Here is a 12971-nt window from a genome sequence, read left to right as displayed (position 1 = left end):
TGAGTGGAAAGCAGTCAGATGCTTAACTGACTGCGCTACCCAATCTCTCTTCAAACCTTCCTCGGAGGAACACTCCTTTTCAGTGGCTCTTTGCTGCTCGGTTCAGCTGTAGTGTATGACTTCCCATTTTCTCTCTCTCAGGGCCAGACCCAGGGTCAGGACAGAACTTTCTCCTTCTGCTCAAAGTCTAGACACCAGGGACAGATGTCCTGGAAAGGGTGCTGAGGTCATGATCAAAGCCAGAGAAATGCGTCCAAATGAGTCCATTGATCCCAAGAGGGCAGGAGAACATTGGGAGCGGAGGTACAAAGCCAAAATGGGACACAGAAGGACAAGGGGCCTGGAGGCAGAGCAGCTGCAGGAACAGGCAGGAAGAACGTGATCAGCGACCATTCCAAAGCTGTGTTGGAGAGTTAATGTCACTTATAGCCTTTTCGTTTCTTGAGAAAATTCTAACCAGAGTCAGCATTGCCTAGTGGTAAAGTCACAAATCCTGGAACCAGACTTCCTGGGTTTGAAGCCTGGCTCTGCCATTTACTAATTCTGTGACTTTAATCAGTTTCCATTGTTTCTTCATCTGTAAAATGGAGGTAATAATGGGTTTTCACTCACAGCATTGTTGTGAGGGTTAAATAAATTAATATCTGTAAAGTGATTAGAAGAGCATCTGTATAAAAAGGTGTTAAACAAAACAATATTCACCCAAGCCTTAGGGGAAAAAATTACCAGTTATCCTGGTAAAAAATAAAATAAATTTATTTCTTCTTCTTCCTTCTCTCAGAGGATACCACCATCTTGAATTCGTGATTTATCATTCTTTTCTTCAAGATTTATTTATTTATTTGAGAGAGAGAGAGAGAGCAGGAGAAGGGATAGAGGGGAAGAGAGACAAAATCTCAAGCAAACTCCCTGCTGAGTGTGGAGCCTGATGCAGGGCTTGATCCCAGGGCCCTGAGATCATGACCTGAGCTGAAATCAAAAGTCAGATGCTCAGTTGACTGAGCCACCTGGGTGTCCCTGTGATTTATCAATCCTGCACATCATTATATTTATTTAAATAAGTAGTTGTGTCTCCAAGTATAGAGTAATTTTATTGTTCATATTTTAAGCCATATATAAATGGCATCATGCTTGTTGTATTCAACTGTAATTTCTTCTTCCTGAGTTCATCTGGGTTGCTATAAGCCATTCTGGGTCATACATTCATGCCATTCCTATTATTGTTAGAGCATTCCCAGTGCATACATGCACCACAATTTATTTGTCTATTCTCCCGTTGATGGACACTTCAGTTGTTTCTACTTTTTGCTACTATAAGCATTCGGAGACATCTTTCTTGGCAAATACGCGGGGGTTCCTCCAAGCTGATTTTAAAGTGAAATTTCTGAGGTTTAGAGTAAGCTTATTTTCAAATTTACTTACGATTTTAAAAATTATTCTTTTAAGATAGTCAGACAAATTCATATTATCATCCGTGCTCTACTATGTGCTAACTGCTACTTTAAGTCTTTTAGACAGATCGACTTTTTCAATCCTCAGAATCACACTATGAAGGAAATTCTATTATTTCCCTCACTTTATAGAAGAGAAGTACAATAGTTTTCCTCAGATCACACAGCTGATAAGCCATGGAGCTCGGATTCACACCAGGACACACCCTTGTTCCAGAATCATGCTAACTGCAACATAAGATGCAAAAAAAAATTAAAAAAAAAAATTCAAGATATTCTGGTCCCAAAGTATGACAAGGCAAATAAAAAGACTTAGTTGAAAGAGGTAAGATCTCATTAGATCCAGTATTTCCTCATCTTAACTAATTACATGCGCATAGACCTTGTTTCCAAATGAGGCGTAGTCTGAGATTCCATGTGGACAGGAATCTTGGGGAGGAGAGACACTGTTCAAGCCAGTACAGGATCCCCTTCTTCATCTGTGGCCAGAGAGTGGAGTCTACACTACTTCCCACAGGACAAGTCTTGGATATTTGGAAAGAGCTCCACTATTCATAGGTCTCTCTCCCTACCTCACCTCATATGCCCAAGAAGTCTCTTGCCTTCTCTACACATACCCAGTTCAGTCAGGCCACACTGGCAGAGGCCCTGATAGTTCTCAGCTCCCAGGAAATTCCCTCACCATCCAAGGGGCCATGCTCTGGATGCCCTTCCATTTGCCAGTGTCTTCTGCAGATGAAGAAACATCCAAAACTCCACAATAGATGCTCTCTTCCAGGTGTGGACAGACCCCGACAGCATACAATGAGCCCTAAGAGTTGCCAGTAATTCCTGCAATGCTGTTTGGATCCTGACTGCATGAGCCATACCTTCTACATCATTCAGGAAAGCTGAGTCATACTTCTAGCTCTGTCCCTAACTCTATAAACAGAAGCAAATCAAAGTTCCTACATTTACACTTCTTAACCTTTAGAAAAAGTAATACTTGCCCTAACCTGTTTGGCAATAATGTTGTGAGGACAAATATCAGATGGGTACAAAAGACTCAGATAAAATCCTCAGATAAAAATAGATGGGAAGAATGTGGCTATGCACCCAGAGCACAATGGAATGTAACCTTGTTTTATGGCACGGGGTCCTTTAATAATCCAGCGAAATCTACGCTTCACTGCCTCCGAAAACGCACATGAGCATGGGGGCACACACATGTAAGCTTCCAAATAATGGGGGAGTTGGTCCCAAAGTATGACAAGGCAAATAAAAAGCCTGGAGCCCAGACACGGATTCTCCCCATTCTCTAATTAAGCAGTGATTTTGAGCCTGAGCATTAAGTAACTACGGAAAATAGTATTCCTTCCTGATTCACAGATGGCCGTTCTGGTTTAGGAGTGAGGCTGTTTGGCCAGTCTCAGCACAGCACGTGGCCATGGTTGGAGCAGAGTAGAAATATTTTTGGACTGAGTTCAGTGTCTGCGGGCAGGGAGGCACCTTCTCAGTAGTAGCAACAGCGCTCCAAAATACAAGAGGTGGGGCTCCCATTCCCCTTTTCTCACTTTCCATCTTTCCCCCCTTTTTAATGTCCCCATTTTTTCCATCTTTCCCCCCTTTTTAATGTCCCCATTTCAGCAGAAATGGACTCAACTCTCTTTGAATGGATGAAATCGATCCATTAAAGGGATCCTTACTAAGCTGTTAGAAAATCAGGGTCCCAGACTGTTCCACATGAAAGGTCAACCTTAAAAAAGTTGCCCGCAGCCAGAGAAGCATAGTTATCTGACGTGTCATTTACTAGACAGTATTTCTTCTGTTGGTGGTAGAAATAATTTAGGACAAGAACACCTTTCTAGTCATGCATATTTTCCATAACTTTAACATAGTTTACAGTATTCCTATAGTCTCAGTTTGTTCAGACTCTTCTCATTGAATCTGATCTCCTTTGTTTTCTACCAAAAACCAAAACAAAAGTGGAAGATAGGGAATGCCCATTTGATAGATAAAGACACTGAGCCCTTGAGAAGTTAGGCTACTTGCCAGAAATCTTGCAGTTAGTAAGAGATAGAGCCAGGATTTTCACCTAGATCTGATCCCAAATCCTACTTCTTGTGCTAGATCATAAAGGTAAGGCTGTAAATAACATCCAGTTTCAGTTTTCCAATGGCCTCTTTGAAGCCAAGGTCTAGTATGACTTCAGGGGTAGTAGAGTGTCATCCCGGGAGCTAGAAGTCACAGAATTCTTCTTTTACTGGGTATCCTTAAACTGGGTACATGGTGAAGTTGACAGTTGCCTCCAACTGATCAAAAATAATAAAAAATATCTATCCCTATTCTTACTGATGACTAAGACCTCTTTAACAATGAGTGGTGTCTTTCATGCCACAATAAGACACCGGATTGGAAATGCAAATTTCTGAGTATAGGTCAGTAGAAATAGCTGATAGCAGATCTTTCTCTGAAAACAAGTCTCGACAGGAGAGAGAGTATGGAGAGTCACCACCAAAGCCAGGACACTATCTGAAGTTGCTGAGAGCCAATGGGAGAGAGAAAATCCAGTCTGAAGACCAATGGCACCTGCCTCCTATCATCCTTGTGCTTCTCTCCACTGAGGTCTCCTCACTCAGAGAAGAACAGAATGAATATGCTCTTGACTACAGGAGAACTCGGTGTTGCCCAAAGTGTGGTCCCCAGGACTACAGCCCCTGAGTCACCCAGAAGTGGTGGCTAATCATTCAGATTCCAGGCACTTAACACCTTCCCCTTCCCCACTGATCCACCCACACACCTTTTGAGTCCTGGTATCAGGCTAGAGCTGGGATACTCGCCCTTGTACAAAGCTCCCAGAATGTCTACTGTGAACAGGAATTGTTTGGGGTCTATTGTTCTAGAGGCCCAATTAGATCATGAAAACACCCACTTTTGAAGGATCTTGAGGAAAACACCTCAGTGAAAGCTATTTTATGGATTTCTTTTATAACTCTTCTTTTCCTTTATATTAAAATCAATTGGTGTATTTTTTTAAATTATGCAACCCTGTGCTTATACCATTTCAGTTAGGTATACAAATGTGATCTCTGTATATCTGCATACAGGCTATTTTAATTTCTTTTTCTTTTTTGTAAAGCTCTTATTCCCTTCTCTCCCCTGTCTATTCTCATTTCCATGAGGTCTCCAGTAATATATAATGCAATTCAATCTCTAGTCTCCCTTATACTTATACACACACACATACAAACTTATATGGATAGGTGTTGCTTTTCGTATTACAAAAACAGAAACATATTTTACATTTTCTGTATGTTGTTTCCTCACTCAACAATACCTAATAGAAATACTTCCATATCACAAGACATAACTCTAATTTATTCTTTTAAATCATTGCTATGATTTCACAGTGCAGATGAATCATAACTTATTCAATCATTCTCCTATTGATGGACAAAAGTTGTTCCCATGTTCCTACTCTATGGACAAGGCAGTGATTAACATCTTCGCTTTATTTCTAGGGAAGATTCTTATTCATAGGATAAAGAACTACATAAGTGTTGGCTACAATAATAATATTGGTATTTTGTAGGTTTATATGTTATTTTTATTTTTTAACCACTCTTTTCAAGTTGCTTTCCATATAAGATATCTTAACCAGTAGTTATATGAGTATTCTTTTTCCCCTTTACAACTTCTCATTATAGAAGTTTATGTTGGTAGGGAAATGCAATTACTTATATAAATTTGTCATATTGAATTTTTAAATGTCTCTCACTTTAAATATCCCAACTTTTGAAGTACGATTTGAGGTTTACTAATGCACATCATTAGCAAACAGTAAATATTGCACTCTAAGGAGCTTTGCAGGTACAGCCAACGAAACAAAAGAAAAACGGGTTGCCTTCAATATGGCTACCCTCCAAATATTTTAGATCGATCGATTGTATGAAAAACCTCCAATATTTGTCATGCCTTGCCAACAGCCAAATCCGATAGGGTCAGTCTTTCTGTGTCTGTAAATACGGTAAGTCAAGGTCAAAGAACATTTTCTGGAAACAATAGCTATTTTCTTCTTTTATATTTATGACACTGAGGTGGAAGAAGAAAAGCTGTGACCTTGCTAGATCCAGAAACTTTAACTGGTCCTTGTTTGCTGAGAACATCTGGAAGTGTCCAGCAAGGCATCAAGGTGCACAAACAGTTCCCCCAGGACCACATTCGAAGTGCCATTTACAGTTCATGGGAAGTGGTGGGATTCAGAAAGTGATGTTTAAGGGAGTTGGGGTGGGGGGGGAGGACAGAAGAAAGGCTGGAGAAGGGAAAGAGAAAGCTTTAGGTCTGTGAGCTAAAGGGGAGGGCGGGGGAAGCAGCTTAAGTATGGAAGAAAAGACACACACATAGGATAGCTCGCACAGGCAGAGTTGCTGTGGAAGCACATTCCAGGAAAATCTTAAGAGATTACTTTAATAATAAACCATGCATTCTTCAGCAAGCCATCACGGGATTAACTACCCTTTTCCTAGGCTGGGAACACAGTAGTCAGGTTTTTTTTTTTTTTTTTTTTTTTTTTTTCCCCTTCTCCCTCACAGGCAGGTTTTGTGCAAGGGAAAGTCATGCAAGGACCATAGGTCTTCAAACATTACATTGAATTTTCCTCACCTTAATGTGCTAAGCATTAATTTTAATGGTGATAAGAAAAATACCATTTAGGAAAGGTTAACATCTGGGTGGGCTTGGGTGTGATTTTCCAGCTGCAAGGATGTTCATTTCAGACCTCCTGAAAAGTGAACAACTTCTATGGGATAGGAAACTGTGTTCCATCAGAGATTAAAAAGAGTTAAATTTCTTTTCATGTTTCTTTCTTTTTTTTTTCTTTTCTTTTCCTTTCTTTTCTTTTCTTTCCTTTACTGTGAACAGGATACTGAATCACTGCCAGAAGCAATATCAGCACCCTAGAGATATAAAAATACTCTTCAAATCAGAGTTCTCCACTGTTGACTCTTAAGATTTCTGTGTAAAATGACAGAGCTGTCTGCTTTAAGCTGTCTGTGTGAGCCCAATCCTCATAAAGGACTGTTTCCATTAAAGTCTTCTCTTGAAACTCCAGCTCATTTGAACGAAATCATTTTCTTCTTCTGGCTTCTTAGACGTAACTCTTCTATTTGGTAGAGCAAACATATGTTAACATTTCTAGTAAAAGTCTTCTGATTAAAAAAAAAAAAATGTTTGGGTGGTCACTTCTGAGTTGAGAAAATATTAGCTATTGAGGTTAATAGAGAAACCCCCTTTGTCCCCCAAATTGCCAATGCCTCTATGTGCCTGAAATCAGCCATCATTTGAACAGCTACTCAGCCTTTGGAAGTGAAACCATCCTTCTGGACTCTTGGGTCTTAGAAATAAAGCAGTATGTCCTAAATGTACCAGAATTAAAGTTCTCCACATAAATGTTATAAATACTGTTCTAAGATTAAAGTCTGAATACCTCTTATCATTCCCAGGAAGTCATATATACATATATGTGTGTGTGTGTGTGTGTGTGTATTTTTTAATAATAGCAAATCACCTCAGAGGAACATTGGAAACTGTCAGTTCCACCCTCCCCACCCCTATACCCTCAGGTGTAAGGGGAAGAGACAGGTGGCAGAAATCATAGAGGCCAGGAGAGAGGACCCTCTCTCTGTTGCAGGGTTTTGCAGCTCCGAACCCCCTGCTCCGGGGCAGTCCCAGGCCTGACCTACTTGAGAGCAGGGACTGCCACTCACACTGAGCTGCCCCAAATTACACAGCGGCTTTGCAGCTGGGCTAGGCTTGGACCACAAAATGCATCCTCGGTATCCCATGAGCCCGATTTGAACCCTCAGTTTCCAGAGGCAAAATGCAAATCCGCTGTGTGTCGCTTACTCAATAAAATCAATAACCCCTTCTCCTCCAAATCATAATTTGGTAGTTTCACATTTAGTACACACTGTCTCCCACTGCCCCCCCCCCAAAAGTGCTTTTCACAAAATAATTTCAAAATTCTTGAAAACTGACAGTTTCTGGGGGATACCGTACAAGTGTCCATGATTTTAAAACACGGAGAAAATGAATTCCCAGCTCGTGAAGGTTCGCGAAGCGATGCTGTGGCGTGCCAGTATCTTCAACTATTTTATTTCTCGCGTCGCAGATGGCTCCGAGAGGTGCAGGGAGCACAGTGGAAATCAGCGCAGAGAGTCATGTCAAGGGTCTGCACGGGGAGGTACATCATCTTTGTATCAGAGACGCAGCTCTTTTAGATCGGTTCGATGGGGGTGAACGTCTTTGTTTCCATCGATTTCAGAGCACTGGTTTTCTATCTGTCCATCAGGACTTTATTTCATCCGTAAGTGCAGCCTGGTTTACATGTGCCCACGCAGATCCCCCACCAAGTTAGGAGCGCCCGCCCCGGCCCTGCCTGCGGAGGGGCAATCCCACGTCCCGCCGGAGGGACGGCAGGTCCGAGCCGGGACCCGTCGCCTCTGGCCCGGAGAGTCAGGGGTGAAGGCGGCCCTTTGTTCCGAGGGCCCCGGCGGGTGGGGATGACTTTGGTGTGCCACATCACCGAAGCGGCAATCCGGAGAGGGAATTTGGGAGACGAAGGTCCGGCGGATCCCACCCCTTTCCTGCGGAGTTTCCCCTTCCTGTCCTTATTTGCCCCCTCCCCTGCCCCGCGTCCCCCAGCTCGCGGCGGCCCGGGCGGCGACGGCGCCCTCCTCCCTCGTCCCTCCCCCGCGGGGCCGGGCCCCCTGCGATCGCCCCCCGCTGGCGGGGCTCGCGAGCCAGGGGAGCCGGGCGCGCGGCGTGGCGGCCGCTCGAGTTAATAAACAGTTAAGTTTGGAAGACTCGGCAGACACGTTGAGGGGGAGTTACCAAGCCCAGGCAGCAAAAACATCCCGGCGCATTCCTGGGGAGTCCTCGGCTGCCAGCATCTGATTAGAACCATATCTCGCCGGGAGTGGCCGCGCGGCTCCGAGGCTCCCGGGCCGGCGGCTATTTAAGCGCGGCCCGCCGTGTCGGCCGCGCGGCAGCCTGGAGGCTCGGCACCGGGAAGTCATGCTCGCTTCGCCGAGGCGCTAGCCAGCCGTGAGTCGCTCTGCCGTCCTTCCTCCCCGGGGCTCCATGTTTCGCCCTCTCCACCCCTCTTTTCCTCCCCTTGGGATGCAGCTCTGGGACTTGTTGCGGGGAGCGGGGGTGCGGAATCTTGGAGAGGGGACGGTACTCGGGGAAAGAGCGGTTTTGTGGCCTGACATCCGAGGAATGCTTCCGCGGACGGCATTTACCTTTGGGGTCGGGCTGCAGATGTCCAGCTTGTGACATTTCATAAGCGCCTCCCTTTGTGTGTGTGTGTGTGTGTGTGTGTGTGTGTGTGCGCGCGCGCGCGCGCGCTTAAAGACTCAGCGGGCAACCCTGCTAGGACGCTGGTGTGGCCGCTGACCGCCTAATTAACCCCTCCAGGGGTGTTTATTTTTGCCCTGTGACAAAGGCAGGGGACCCGGTTTGTGCCCCCCCTCCCCCAAGCTTTTTCCTAGTGGCTAACAACGTGTGGCATGAAAATGTGAACTTTGTCTTACACCGCATTCTTAAGAAAGTAGCTGCCCAGGAGACTGAACAAACTTGTTTTAAATCCCTGGAGCGTTTAAAAGGTGTTGGCCTGCTTGCTGTAAACTGGCTGGAAAAATGAAGTAAGAATTCTAGAAAGGGGGGAAAAATGAATGGGTTAAAGCCATGGAGCTCCAGCCAGCCTAGCGGTTCTCACAGCATAGAGCAGACTCTTGTTACTCCCCTCCGAATTCCTTTCCTCTTGTTTGACTCAGTTCCTAGCCTGGAATTCAGGTCCGCTGTCAATGTCAGCAGGGAGCTGCTCGAGTCCAAAGGGAAATTTAACTGGATTAAAAGCACTTAAAGAATCTGGATGTTATCTCCACGCCCTTACCACCCCCCAGCCACCTTTTCCTCTTTCCTTTTAGTTTGTGTTTGGAAGGAAGACAGGCACTCTTGTAAAATGAGAAGAGCAGCAGTAAGCTTCCAGACACATGGAAAGACTTAAAAATTATGGAGGGGAGACTTCATGAATAGTAAATGTTGTTATTACACTATAAAGTGACTTAATGAAAAAATTTCTGGCCCTAATCAGGCGAAGCAGCAGGGGTAGGGGAGGAGGAGGTAAGACGGAACTAGCTCAAACAGAAGTAATGGTTGAAGAAAGAAGGCAGCTACAAAAATGCCTTCAAGATGTCTGATTAGGCTCTCGGAATGGCTTTGATGGGATCTAGAATTGATCTTCCTTACAGGCTTGAGGTTAGCTCCCTGCACAGGAGCATCCACGGGCTGTTGAGGAGGAAAGTACTAGCTGAGAATGGGGGAGCCCTGCAGCGACCAAATGGTTTGTCTCCCTGGTCTATGACATCGCCACGCTTGCTTCTTAACACCCACCTTCAGACCCTGAGTAGGCTGCTTTTCTCTGGGCTTGGTGCCCCGCCCACCCCAGGTTCTGTCTCTCCCTCCTTGAAGGGAAACAGGCCTCAGTGACACCGTAGGAAAGTTTATTGCCTTGAGGATTCAGAAGTATTTGGGACTGAGCTCTCTTTAACCTTCGGGGCAAGATCATTTTGGTAAAGTGCTGGGGGCGTGTGGGTGAAGTACCACACTTCATAGAACATGGAGTGTGCAGTGTGGACAGTCTTCTGGAGAAAGCACGGAGGAGATCTAGTAGCCTTTTCCAATGTGTATTTCTGGGACTGATGACTTCTTCCAGATTCCTCATCAGTCTCCCTCCAAGGCAGACTGGATTCTTTTTCTTGTTGGTGAATAACTTAACTTCCCACTCTCAACTCTGTCCCTTCTTACCCAAACAACTGCCCTGGAAACCAGTTCTTCTTTAAGCTATACCCTCCTACATTTGATTGGAACCAATTGATGGTAATGGAATGTCCTCCACCTTTGAACCCTGACATCTGTGTTGTTGACATTCTGGTCTTGGGCACAGTTGGATCTTCACCTGAGGATGTTAGGAGAGGGAAGAGAGCCATGCATGGCACTTGTTAAAAGCCTTGCCTAATCTGTTGGGGGGGAGTCTGCATTTCCATTCAAGACTTCTGACAGTTTTAGATTCAACTAGAAGTCCGAATTCCCATGCATTCGGTTTATCTCTTGGCTTGCTCAAAAGCTTGAATGAATCTTAGTCACCTTGTTAGGGTTGAAGGAATTGCTTTTAAACACTTGTTGGCATGAAGGTGGTACAGGGACCTCTAGAAACTTCTGACCAGATGGTTGGGAGTGATACTTATTGGCCTACTTGGCCATGCCTCAATTATCTGAAGATTAAGAGAGCAGAAAGACATGTGCCTTGTTGGGTGGCTCCTGGCCAGAAGGAGGCTTTGTGGATATGTGGGCTCTTGGTGACACAGCAAGAAGATGCTGCTTCATTCCAAATTCTACCATAAGCCTACACTTGCTACCACTGATATTTTTTATCTGAATGGTTTTGAAGGCATCATGTGTTTCTCTCCCTCCATCTGTCCTGCCTTCGGGATTTAATTGATGCTTTCCTCAAAGACAAGTGAAGGTGCTGAAATGCTCGAGCAGGCTGCTGAAGAGTGGGCTCTCCCATGTGTCCGGTTGTCCTCATGGGCATCAGAACATGCCTTCCCACGTGGAAAGGCTTGACAGTAGGCTGGCTGGGGAGTGTCCGTTAACACATCCGTGAACATGTCAGGCTTTCTGTCCTCCACGAGGAATCAGAACGAGACCTGCACTGGCAATAAGAAACACCTGAGTAATAGGACGTGGTATTTTAAAATTTTCCCTGGTGCTGCGCATACTTCTGAATTGGAAGCCGTGCCACTGAATTGCATGGAGGTCAAAGTCACCTCTAGCGAGCTAGCTGCAACAGCAGCTCCGTGTGCTTGGTGGAAGCCTCATTCACCGTAACGTGGCTGGACTGGGTTGTATGAATCAGAAAGAGCATAGACCATCCGTCCCCTCTTGGACAAAAACCATGCTAATTTCTGATGAAGGGAACAGGGGATGCTGAGGATGGACACAAAGGGCCAGCACTCATGCCAGTTTCTGCCTCCCACCCTGGACAGTCAGGTAGTGGGGTGAGCACGTGGCTTCCAGAGTCTTGCAGCCTTGATTCAGACCCTGGCTACACCACTGTTGGTTATATGACCTTGGGCAAGTTGCGTAACCCCTCTGTACTTAAGCTTCCTTATCTGGAGAATAAGAGTACCTAGCCCAAGTTTGCTAGGGAGATTGTTAACCTAATATGCTTAGAACACTGTATTCTCTCTGACCTAGGAATACACAAGTTTTGTGTTATTTTTGCCCCCTGAACAACTGAAGGATGTGTCTTTGTGAAAACTGAAGGCAGAGTGGAGAATTTCTGCATCAAAACTGGGCACTGCGCGTCTACCTGAGAACGGCTAATCATTCAAGCACTTCATATTGCCGGTGTGTTTGCTGTGCTCACCGCTAGGACAGACAGGGAGTTACTCTGTGTTCTCTGCCAGGAAGCCTGTAGTTTGCTTTGGTCAAGCTGACCTCCTTGGGACTCAGTGAGGTCTCCGCCCCCCTCAGCTTCCCTGTGGAGTGGAGTGGAAGCCGCTCTTCCCCAAGTCAGCATTACAGGAGAAGGAAGTGGGAAAGCAGGGACCACCCATACTAAGCTGAGGGACTGGAGCAGAAATAAAGTCTTCCGAATGCGTGCCGCCCCGGTCTGTGCCTGCCCACATAGCTGGGCAGGTTGCCATGGTTACTCCCCTTCCCGCATCCTTCTCCCACTCTGGAAGGAAGCCTGCCACTCTAGGGTGAGCAAAATCTGAACAAATTGCTTCCTGATCTAAAAATGGAAGTTACTTTTTTATTGAGGTCGACTCTCCTGTCTACCTACCTCATCCTTTTCCTCTTCTCAACTTCTTTTAATCTTAACCCTTAATCGCCTAACTCTTGCTAATTCTTCCATCATCAAGGTAGAACAACAGGAAGGCTTATGAAATGTCAGGAACACGGGAGCTATTGCCTCAATATTAAAGAAACCTGGCAGTTTTTCTCCGCTACCGTAACTTACACAAGCTAGCTAGAGGCAAGTGACCTTTAACTGCCTTAAACCGGTAAGAATTCTGAGTGAACCCAGCAGGCAGAGTGTTGAACTGTAAGGAAGTTACCAGAAGGCAGGATGCAGGAGGACTATCACCTAAATTTTTAGGTAACCACAGAGTAAGGGAGCAGGTAGACTAGGAAGTAAGAGTCCTGAAAAAGTGAGATCCAAAACACTGTTCAACCTGGAATAAATTTGGGGGAAGGATATGTGGTTTCACATTTTCTCTGGGTGAAAAGCTACCCTATTTGTCTCTGATGTACAGTTACGCTGAAATAGACTGAGATCTTTATATGACAGATGAAACACACAAGCTCTCATTTCACAATCAGATTCATTCAGTCTTTCAAGAGTGGACACTTAGTTACCTTCATGTGTGTTTCACAGCTAGAGAGAACTTGTCTAAAATAGTGGTTCTCAGA

General features: G+C 45.0%; 1 protein-coding gene across 5 annotated transcripts in view; it reads left to right on the top strand.

The window, feature by feature from the left end:
- Nucleotides 1–12971, top strand: part of DAB2 (DAB adaptor protein 2) — a 172366-nt gene that overhangs the window by 113581 nt on the left and 45814 nt on the right. For 2 of the 5 annotated variants that reach the window (XM_059173857.1, XM_059173858.1), the window contains exon 1: nucleotides 8287–8534. The exons of 2 other annotated variants lie outside the window; for them this stretch is intronic. The gene's annotated coding sequence lies outside the window, so the exon portion shown is untranslated. One more of the 5 variants, XM_059173861.1, reaches the window with a different exon arrangement.

The sequence above is a fragment of the Mustela lutreola genome, chromosome 5 (genome assembly GCF_030435805.1).
Source record: "Mustela lutreola isolate mMusLut2 chromosome 5, mMusLut2.pri, whole genome shotgun sequence".
NCBI classification, from domain to species: domain Eukaryota; kingdom Metazoa; phylum Chordata; class Mammalia; order Carnivora; family Mustelidae; genus Mustela; species Mustela lutreola.
The sequence above is the reverse complement of the archived record's forward strand: the minus strand, read 5'-3'. Positions and strand labels throughout refer to the sequence as shown.